The sequence below is a fragment of the Triticum dicoccoides genome, chromosome 1A, assembly GCF_002162155.2.
Source record: "Triticum dicoccoides isolate Atlit2015 ecotype Zavitan chromosome 1A, WEW_v2.0, whole genome shotgun sequence".
Classification (NCBI taxonomy): domain Eukaryota; kingdom Viridiplantae; phylum Streptophyta; class Magnoliopsida; order Poales; family Poaceae; genus Triticum; species Triticum dicoccoides.
The window spans coordinates 18,817,544-18,828,238 of record NC_041380.1 but is presented as its reverse complement, the minus strand read 5'-3'; the positions used below and the strand labels follow the sequence as shown (position 1 = coordinate 18,828,238).

The 10,695-nt window shown below is 42.4% G+C and overlaps 1 long non-coding RNA gene across 1 annotated transcript; it reads left to right on the top strand.

Moving 5' to 3' along the window:
• Positions 1 to 1,294: 1,294 nt before the first annotated feature.
• LOC119351051 lies at positions 1,295 to 2,052 on the top strand. Its single transcript, XR_005169643.1, has 2 exons — positions 1,295 to 1,422; positions 1,506 to 2,052. It is a non-coding gene; the product is annotated as an uncharacterized LOC119351051 (long non-coding RNA).
• Positions 2,053 to 10,695: the final 8,643 nt, after the last annotated feature.

Sequence of the window (10,695 nt, the reverse complement as noted above, 5' to 3'; positions counted from 1 at the left end):
AATCAATTTCAACTCAGTCACTATATTCAATTTAGTACGACAATAGATTTATAAGTTCTATAAAACGGGTAAAAATCCACGCATCCAGAGGTCACATAGGGAATGCATATGTAAAATTTGATAAATTTGTGTGATAATTTTTACTCAAAGAAAATAATATGATACTTTATGTATGTAATTATTGTAGTCTAAATACATTTTTACAGCATGTCACGTATACCGTACTGTACCTAGTGTCGGTTTAGTGCACAATAACTTAACTTTTTATTTATATCTTTATTTATCTCGGGTTGAAACTTATCGTATTTCCTCGCATGTATAAGTGCACGCATGTGTGCGTGTATTTTACATGCATGTAAATTTTCATATTTTTCAAAACAAAATAAAATGTTGTTTCCCTCAAGTTAATCTATCACGATGTCAAGTTAGTGGAGGACAATCCATACTACAATTCTGGCTCTCCTTGGAGTTCATGCGCACGCATGGGAAGTTTTTCAACTCAATTTGGCAGATATATTCACATTGCCTATGCATGTCGAACAAACTGTGAACATATATGTAAACCACCTTTTAAATATTTTTCCCTTTTTTATTTATATCGGTGGGGTTTTTATGGGTGGAGGCTTTCTCGTTTCTTTCCATTGATGGTAGACGTGGCAGATGCTATTTTGTATTGTACGGACAGTCTATGTTACGTAATTTTTCATTTTCTATCCTGACCGTAAATTTTACAATCCAACAATATAATTAATTCTAATGATGTGGGTTAAGGAGACGGCTTTTTTATCCTAGCTGTAAATTTTACAATCCAACTGTATAATTAATTCTAATGATGCGGATTAAGGAGACGGCTTGAAAGGTGCATCCAATTGGTAAATATAAGAAAGATAGAAAGATTTCCTAAAAAAAGATAGATAGATAAGCATGGTTATTAGGTCAGGAAATATTATACACTACTAGGTTATGAGTATGTATGTATCCAGGCTAGCTTTGGAGTAGCCTGCGCAAACTAGGAGGACAGCGAGTAGGAGGTTTGGCCTTAAATGGCTCCAGCTGTTTGCGCGAGCGAGAAAGGATATGGACGAACAGAGAAAGCTGGGAGGAGGAGGAGAGAGAGGTCGATGAGCAGCAGAGGAGCGCAGTCAAACCGGCAGTTTCACTTCGGTGCGAAAAACAGCATATGGAAACAAGATTGGCAGGGCTGGCGTATGACTGAGTGGCGTTGGCGTTACCAGTCCGGCGCATATAAGTAGGAGCGACGGCGAGCCGGAGGTCACACAGCCGAGCAGCAAGATCTCTCTTCCGTCCTCCTCCTCCTCCAGTCCTCTCCTCCGGCCAGCGTGAGCTTGAGAGAGGTTGGTACCTGCAGGTAGCCATGGACGGCCACCGCCGCGCGCCGCGCCAGATTCTGGTGCTCGAGGAGTATGCACCTCTAATCATACACTACATCTCTTTCAGCCTTAAGTTTCTTTCTGTTTGTAATCTCATTGCCGCCGGTGTCGCAGGGCGTTCAAGAAATGTCCCCACCCCGACCAGACTCAGGTCGCAAATCTCAGCCGCGAAACCGGCATGGAGGTCCATCAGATCCAATACTGGAGGCCATTGGAAATTTGTAATTAACAAAGCTTTTATTGTATAGGGATCTTCATCGAACACAAGGCCTCCGACCAGGGGATCTTCATCGTCAGATCCTTGATGCTCCTCTCATTCGACAACTTCCCCTTCATTCTTTGACACAAGGAGGAGCGTCATAGAGATGGAGGCTGATGTTTGTCGTCGCTATTGTGGTCTTTCTCGGTTTAGTGTTTGTGCGTGTGTGTTTCGTCTTATTAGCCAAGGCCCCCTTCGGGTTTGTATCGTGTGCATCTGTGGCTCTTGAGCCTTGGACCCAAGATAGGTTTGTATCTTGTTGTGTTGTGTTTACCTTGCATTTGAATTTTAAACTCTGCCACCGTACCCTGAACCTTGCTATAGTTGGGGTTTAGGTTTGACTAAGCAATAAGAAATTATCTGAATATTTTTGTATTCTTGTTAATAGTTTGTACTGTCAAATCGATTGTCCGATGTCCAACTGTTCAAGATTTGTATGCAGAATCTGGAAGAACCAAAAGCATCGACGAGCGTTCATAATGGTCTTTGCCATTAAAGATCTTGATTTTTTTTAGGCTTTTGGTGTCTTATGTGTTTGTGATTCATGACATGTACCAGTATTAAGTGGTTGAAAAAATAATACCAACAGCGGGAACTTCCACGGGAGCGGCATCACGCCGCACTTCTGCCCTACTAGTGAACAGTAAGACTGGTTTGAAAAATAGCTCAGTTCTTTGAAAAAACAAAACTTATGACCTATGGAGGATGTCTGCTCCTAGTCAACTCTGTGCTCACCAGCCTAAATATATTGATGCTCTAATTTTTTAAAGTATCAAAAGATGCACACAAAAGACTGGATTACTACTAATCCAAATTCTTCCGGCAGTGCAATGAATATAGAAGGAAATATCGCTTGGAGAACTGGGATATTCTTTCTAGGACAAAAGACCAAGGGGGTGGGATATTCTTAGCAAATGGCTATATATGTTACTTACAGTGAAGGAGGGGGTGTGGCAAGAGTTGCTACACAATAAATACCTCCACTCCAAGACATCATCTTGAGTAACGGCACAGATGTTGAACTCACCATTTTGGAAGGTCTTGATGAATGTATTGAAGGAAATATGCCCTAGAGGCAATAATAATGTTATTATTTTATTTTCTTATATCATGATAAATGTTTATTATTCATGCTAGAATTGTATTATCCGGAAACATAATACTTGTGTGAATACATAGACAAACCAAACGTCACTAGTATGCCTCTACTTGACTAGCTCATTAATCAAAGATGATCATGTTTCCTAACCATAGACATGTGTTGCCATTTATTTAACGGGATCACATTATTAGGAGAATGATGTGATTGACATGACCCATTCCATTAGCTTAGCACCCGATCGTTTAGTATGTTGCTATTGCTTTCTTCATGACTTATACATGTTCCTATGACTATGAGATTATGCAACTCCCGTTTGCCGGAGGAACACTTTGTGTGCTACCAAACGTTACAACGTAACTGGGTGATTATAAAGGAGCTCTACAGGTGTCTCCAAAGGTACATGTTGGGTTGGCGTATTTCGAGATTAGGATTTGTCACTCCGATTGTTGGAGAGGTATCTTAGGGCCCTCTCGGTAATGCACATCACATAAGCCTTGCAAGCATTTCAACTAATGAGTTAGTTGCGAGATGATGTATTACGAAACGAGTAAAGAGACTTGCCGGTAACGAGATTGAACTAGGTATTGAGATACTGACGATCGAATCTCGGGCAAGTAAAATACCGATGACAAAGGGAACAACGTATGTTGTTATGCGGTCTGACCGATAAAGATCTTCGTAGAATATGTAGGAGCCAATATGAGCATCCAGGTTCCGCTATTGGTTATTGACCGGAGACGTGTCTCGGTCATGTCTACATTGTTCTCGAACCCGTAGGGTCCGCACGCTTAAGTTTTTGATGACAGTTATATTATGAGTTTATGAGTTTTGACGTACCGAAGTTATTTCGGAGTCCCGGATGTGATCACGGACATAACGAGGAGTCTCGAAATGGTCGAGACATAAAGATTGATATATTATACGGCTATATTCGGACACCGGAAGTGTTCCGGGTGATTTCGGAGAAAATCGGAGAGCCGGAGGGTTACCGGAACGCTACCGGGAGAAGTAATGGGCCATATGGGACTTAGTGGAGAGAGAGAGGAGCAGCCAGGGTGGGCCGCGCGCCTCCTCCCCCCTGGTCCGAATTGGACTAGGAGAGGGGGGGCGGTGCCCCCCTTTCCTTCTCCCTCCCCACTTCCTTCCCCCTCCTAGTAGGAGTCCTACTCCTACTAGGAGGAGGACTCCTCCTGGCGCGGCAATAGGGGCCGGCTGGCCTCCTCCCCTTGCTCCTTTATATACGGGGGCAGGAGGCACCCCTAGACACACAAGTTGATCCACGTGATCATATTCTTAGCCGTGTGCGGTGCCTCCTTCCACCATAATCCTCGATAATACTGTAGCGGTGCTTAGGCGAAGCCCTGCGACGGTAGTACATCAAGATCGTCACCACGCCGTCGTGCTGACGGAACTCTACCCCGACACTTTGCTGGATCGGAGTCCGGGGATCGTCATCGAGCTGAACGTGTGCTAAAACTCGGAGGTGCCGTAGTTTCGGTGCTTGATCGGTCGGGCCGTGAAGACGTACAACTACATCAACCGCGTTGCGCTAATGCTTCCGCTTACAAGGGTACATAGATCACACTCTCCCCTCTCGTTGCTATGCATCACCATGATCTTGCGTGTGCATGGGAAAATTTTGAAATTACTACGTTCCCCAACAGTGGCATCCGAGCCTGGTTTTATGCGTTGATGTTATATGCACGAGTAGAACACAAGTGAGTTGTGGGCGATGTAAGTCATACTGCTTACCAGCATGTCATACTTTGGTTCGGCGGTATTGTTGGACGAAGCTGCCTGGACCGACATTACGCGTACGCTTACGCGAGACCGGTTCTCCCGACGTGCTTTGCACAAAGTTGGCTAGCGGGTGACAGTTTCTCCAACTTTAGTTGAACCGAGTGTGGCTACGCCCGGTCCTTGCGAAGGTTAAAACAACACCAACTTGACAAACTATCGTTGTGGTTTTGATGCGTAGGTAAGATTGGTTCTTGCTTAAGCCCATAGCAGCCACGTAAAACTTGCAACAACAAAGTAGAGGACGTCTAACTTGTTTTTGCAGGGCATGTTGTGATGTGATATGGTCAAGACATGATGCTAAATTTTATTGTATGAGATGATCATGTTTTGTAACCAAGTTATCGGCAACTGGGAGGAGCCATATGGTTGTCGCTTTATTGTATGCAATGCAATTGCGCTGTAATGCTTTACTTTATCACTAAGCGGTAGCGATAGTCGTGGAAGCATAAGATTGGCGAGACGACAACGATGCTACGATGGTGATCAAGGTGTCGCACCGGTGACGATGGTGATCACGACGGTGCTTTGAAGATGGAGATCACAAGCACAAGATGATTATGGCCATATCATATCACTTATATTGATTGCATGTGATGTTTATATTTTATGCATCTTATCTTGCTTTGATTGACGGTAGCATTTTAAGATGATCTCTCACTAATTATCAAGAAGTGTTCTCACTGAGTATGCACCGTTGCGAAAGTTCTTCGTGCTGAGACACCACGTGATGATCGGGTGTGATAGGCTCTACGTTCAAATACAACGGGTGCAAAACAGTTGCACACGCAGAATACTCAGGTTATACTTGACGAGCCAAACATATACAGATATGGCCTCGGAACACGGAGACCGAAAGGTCAAGCGTGAATCATATAATAGATATGATCAACATAGCGATGTTCAGCAATGAAACTACTCCATCTCACGTGATGATCGGACATTGTTTAGTTGATTTGGATCACGTAATCACTTAGAGGATTAGAGGGATGTCTATCTAAGTGGGAGTTCTTTAGTAATATCATTAATTGAACCTAAATTTATCATGAACTTAGTACCTGATAGTATCTTGCTTGTTTATGTTTGATTGTAGATAGATGGCCCGTGCTGTTGTTCCATTGAATTTTAATGCGTTCCTTGAGAAAGCAAAGTTGAAAGATGATGGTAGCAATTACACGGACTGGGTCCGTAACTTGAGGATTATCCTCATCGCTGCACAGAAGAATTACGTCCTGGAAGCACCGCTGGGTGCCAGGCCTGCTGCTGGAGCAACACCAGATGTTATGAACGTCTGGCAGAGCAGAGCTGATGACTACTCGATAGTTCAGTGTGCCATTCTTTACGGCTTAGAATCGGGACTTCAACGACGTTTTGAACGTCATGGAGCATATGAGATGTTCCAGGAGTTGAAGTTAATATTTCAAGCAAATGCCCGGATTGAGAGATATGAAGTCTCCAATAAGTTCTATAGCTGCAAGATGGAGGAGAACAGTTCTGTAAGTGAGCATATACTCAAAATGTCTGGGTATAATAATCACTTGATTCAATTGGGAGTTAATCTTCCAGATGATTGCGTCATTGACATAAATCTCCAATCACTGCCACCAAGCTACCAGAGCTTCATGATGAACTATAATATGCAAGGGATGAATAGGACTATTCCCGAGCTCTTCGCAATGCTGAAAGCTGCGGAGGTAGAAATCAAGAAGGAGCATCAAGTGTTGATGGTCAATAAGACCACTAGTTTCAAGAAAAAGGCAAAGGGAAGAAGAAGGGGAACTTCAAAAAGAATAGCAAGCAAGTTGCTACTCAAGATAAGAAACCCAAACCTGGACCTAAGCCTGAAACTGAGTGCTTCTACTGCAAGCAGACTGGTCACTAGAAGCGGAACTGCCCCAAGTATTTGGCGGATAAGAAGGATGGCAAGGTGAACAAAGGTATATGTGATATACATGTTATTGATGTGTACCTTACTAATGCTCGCAGTAGCACCTGGGTATTTGATACTGGTTCTGTTGCTAACATTTGCAACTCGAAACAGGGACTACAGATTAAGCGAAGATTGGCTAAGGACGAGGTGACGATGCGCGTGGGAAATGGTTCCAAAGTCGATGTGATCGCGGTCGGCACGCTACCTCTACATCTACCTTCGGGATTAGTATTAGACCTAAATAATTGTTATTTGGTGCCAGCGTTAAGCATGAACATTATAGCTGGATCTTGTTTGATGCGAGATGGTTATTCATTTAAATCAGAGAATAATGGTTGTTCTATTTATATGAGTAATATATTTTATGGTCATGCAACCTTAAAGAGTGGTCTATTCTTATTAAATATCGATAGTAGTGACACACATATTCATAATGTTGAAACCAAAAGATGCAGAGTTGATAATGATAGTGCAACTTATTTGTGGCACTGCCGTTTGGGTCATATCGGTGTAAAGCGCATGAAGAAACTCCATACTGATGGGCTTTTGGAACCACTTGATTATGAATCACTTCGTACTTGCGAACCGTGCCTTATGGGTAAGATGACAAAAACACCGTTCTCCGGTACTATGGAGAGAGCAACAGATTTGTTGGAAATCATACATACAGATGTATGTGGTCCGATGAATGTTGAGGCTCGTGGCGGATATTGTTATTTTCTCACCTTCACGGATGACTTAAGCAGATATGGGTATATCTACTTAATGAAACATAAGTATGAAACATTTGAAAAGTTCAAAGAATTTCAGAGTGAAGTTGAAAATCATCGTAACAAGAAAATAAAATTCCTGCGATCTGATCGTGGAGGAGAATATTTGAGTTAGGAGTTTGGTGTACATTTGAAACAATGTGGAATAGTTTCGCAACTCACGCCACCCGGAACACCACAGCGTAATGGTGTGTCCGAACGTCGTAATCGTACTTTACTAGATATAGTGCGATCTATGATGTCTCTTACTGATTTACCGCTATCGTTTTGGGGTTATGCTCTAGAGACGGCCGCATTCACGTTAAATAGGGCGCCATCAAAATCCGTTGAGACGTCGCCTTATGAACTATGGTTTGGCAAGAAACCAAAGTTGTCATTTCTGAAAGTTTGGGGTTGCGATGCTTATGTGAAAAAGCTTCAACCTGATAAGCTCGAACCCAAATCGGAGAAATGTGTCTTCATAGGATATCCAAAGGAAACTATTGGATACATCTTCTATCACAGATCCAAAGGCAAAACTTTTGTTGCTAAATTCGGAAACTTTCTAGAGAAGGAGTTTCTCTCGAAAGAAGTGAGTGGGAGGAAAGTAGAACTTGATGAGGTAACTGTACCTGCTCCATTATTGGCAAGTAGTACATCACAGAAACTAGTTTCTGTGACACCTACACCAATTAGTGAGGAAGCTAATGATGATGATCATGAAGCTTCAGAACAAGATACTACTGAACCTCGTAGATCAACCAGAGTAAGATCCGCACCAGAGTGGTACGGTAATCCTGTTCTGGAAGTCATGCTACTAGATCAGGATGAACCTACGAACTATGGAGAAGCGATGGTGAGCCCAGATTCCGCAAAATGGCTTGAAGCCATGAAATCTGAGATGGGATCCATGTATGAGAACAAAGTATGGACTTTGGTTGACTTGCCCAATGATCAGCAAGCAATTGAGAATAAATGGATCTTTAAGAAGAAGACTGACGCTGATGGTAATGTTACTGTCTACAAAGCTCGACTTGCCGCAAAAGGTTTTCGACAAGTTCAAGGGATTGACTACGATGAGACCTTCTCACCCGTAATGATGCTTAAGTCTGTCCAAATCATGTTAGCAATTGCCGCATTTTATGATTATGAAATTTGGCAAATGGATGTCAAAACTTCATTCCTGAATGGATTTCTGCAAGAAGAGTTGTATATGATGCAACCGGAAGGTTTTGTCGATCCAAAGGGAGCTAACAAAGTGTGCAAGCTCCAGCGATCCATTTATGGACTGGTGCAAGCCTCTCGGAGTTGGAATAAACGCTTTGATAGTGTGATCAAAGCATTTGGTTTTGTACAGACTTTTGGAAAACCCTGTATTTACAAGAAAGTGAGTGGGAGCTCCGTAGCATTTCTGATATTATATGTAGATGACATATTACTAATTGGAAATGATATAGAATTTCTGGATAGCATAAAGGGATACTTGAATAAGAGTTTTTCAATGAAAGACCTCGGTGAAGCTGCTTACATATTGGGCATTAAGATCTATAGAGACAGATCAAGACGCTTAATTGGACTTTCACAAAGCACATACCTTGACAAAGTTTTGAAAAAGTTCAAAATGGATCAAGCAAAGTAAGGATTCTTGCCTGTGTTACAAGGTGTGAAATTGAGTAAGACTCGATGCCCGACCAATGCAGAAGATAGAGAGAAAATGAAAGATGTTCCCTATGCTTCAGCCATAGGCTCTATCATGTATGCAATGCTGTGTACCAGACCTGATGTGTGTCTTGCTATAAGTCTAGCAGGCAGGTACCAAAGTAATCCATGAGTGGATCACTGGACAGCGGTCAAGAACATCCTGAAATACCTGAAAAGGACTAAGGATATGTTTCTCATATATGGAGGTGACAAAGAGCTCATCGTAAATGGTTACGTTGATGCAAGCTTTGACACTGATCCGGACGATTCTAAATCGCAAACTGGATACGTGTTTACATTAAACGGTGGAGCTGTCAGTTGGTGCAGTTCTAAACAAAGCGTTGTGGCGGGATCTACATGTGAAGCGGAGTACATAGCTGCTTCGGAAGCAGCAAACGAAGGAGTCTGGATGAAGGAGTTCATATCCGATCTAGGAGTCATACCTAGTGCATCGGGTCCAATGAAAATCTTTTGTGACAATACTGGTGCAATTGCCTTGGCAAAGGAATCCAGATTTCACAAGAGAACCAAGCACATCAAGAGACGCTTCAATTCCATCCGGGATCTAGTCCAGGTGGGAGACATAGAGATTTGCAAGATACATACGGATCTGAATGTAGCAGACCTGTTGACTAAGCCTCTTCCACAAGCAAAACATGATCAGCACCAAAGCTCCATGGGTGTTAGAATCATTACTGTGTAATCTAGATTATTGACTCTAGTGCAAGTGGGAGACTAAAGGAAATATGCCCTAGAGGCAATAATAATGTTATTATTTTATTTCCTTATATCATGATAAATGTTTATTATTCATGCTATAATTGTATTATCCGGAAACATAATACTTGTGTGAATACATAGATAAACCAAACGTCACTAGTATGCCTCTACTTGACTAGCTCATTAATCAAAGATGGTTATGTTTCCTAACCATAGACATGTGTTGTCATTTGATTAACGGGATCACATTATTAGGAGAATGATGTGATTGACATGACCCATTCCATTAGCTTAGCACCCGATCGTTTAGTATGTTTCTATTGCTTTCTTCATGACTTATACATGTTCCTATGACTATGAGATTATGCAACTCCCGTTTGCCGGAGGAACACTTTATGTGCTACCAAACGTCACAACGTAACTGGGTGATTATAAATGAGCTCTACAGGTGTCTCCAAAGGTACATGTTGGGTTGGCGTATTTCAAGATTAGGATTTGTCACTCCGATTGTCGGAGAGGTATCTCTGGGCCCTCTCGGTAATGCACGTCACATAAGCCTTGCAAGCATTTCAACTAATGAGTTAGTTGCGAGATGATGTATTAGGAAACTAGTAAAGAGACTTGCCGGTAACGAGATTGAACTAGGTATTGAGATACCGACGATCGAATCTCGGGCAAGTAAAATACCGATGACAAAGGGAACAACGTATGTTGTTATGCGGTCTGACCGATAAAGATCTTCGTAGAATATGTACGAGCCAATATGAGCATCCAGGTTCCGCTATTGGTTATTGACCGGAGACGTGTCTCGGTCATGTCTACATTGTTCTCGAACCCGTAGGGTCCGCACGCTTAAGGTTTCGATGACAGTTATATTATGGGTTTATGAGTTTTGACGTACCGAAGTTAGTTCGGAGTCCCGGATGTGATCACGGACATAACGAGGAGTCTCGAAATGGTCGAGACATAAAGATTGATATATTAGACGGCTATATTCGGACACCGGAAGTGTTCCGGGTGATTTCGGAGAAAACCGGAGAGCCGGA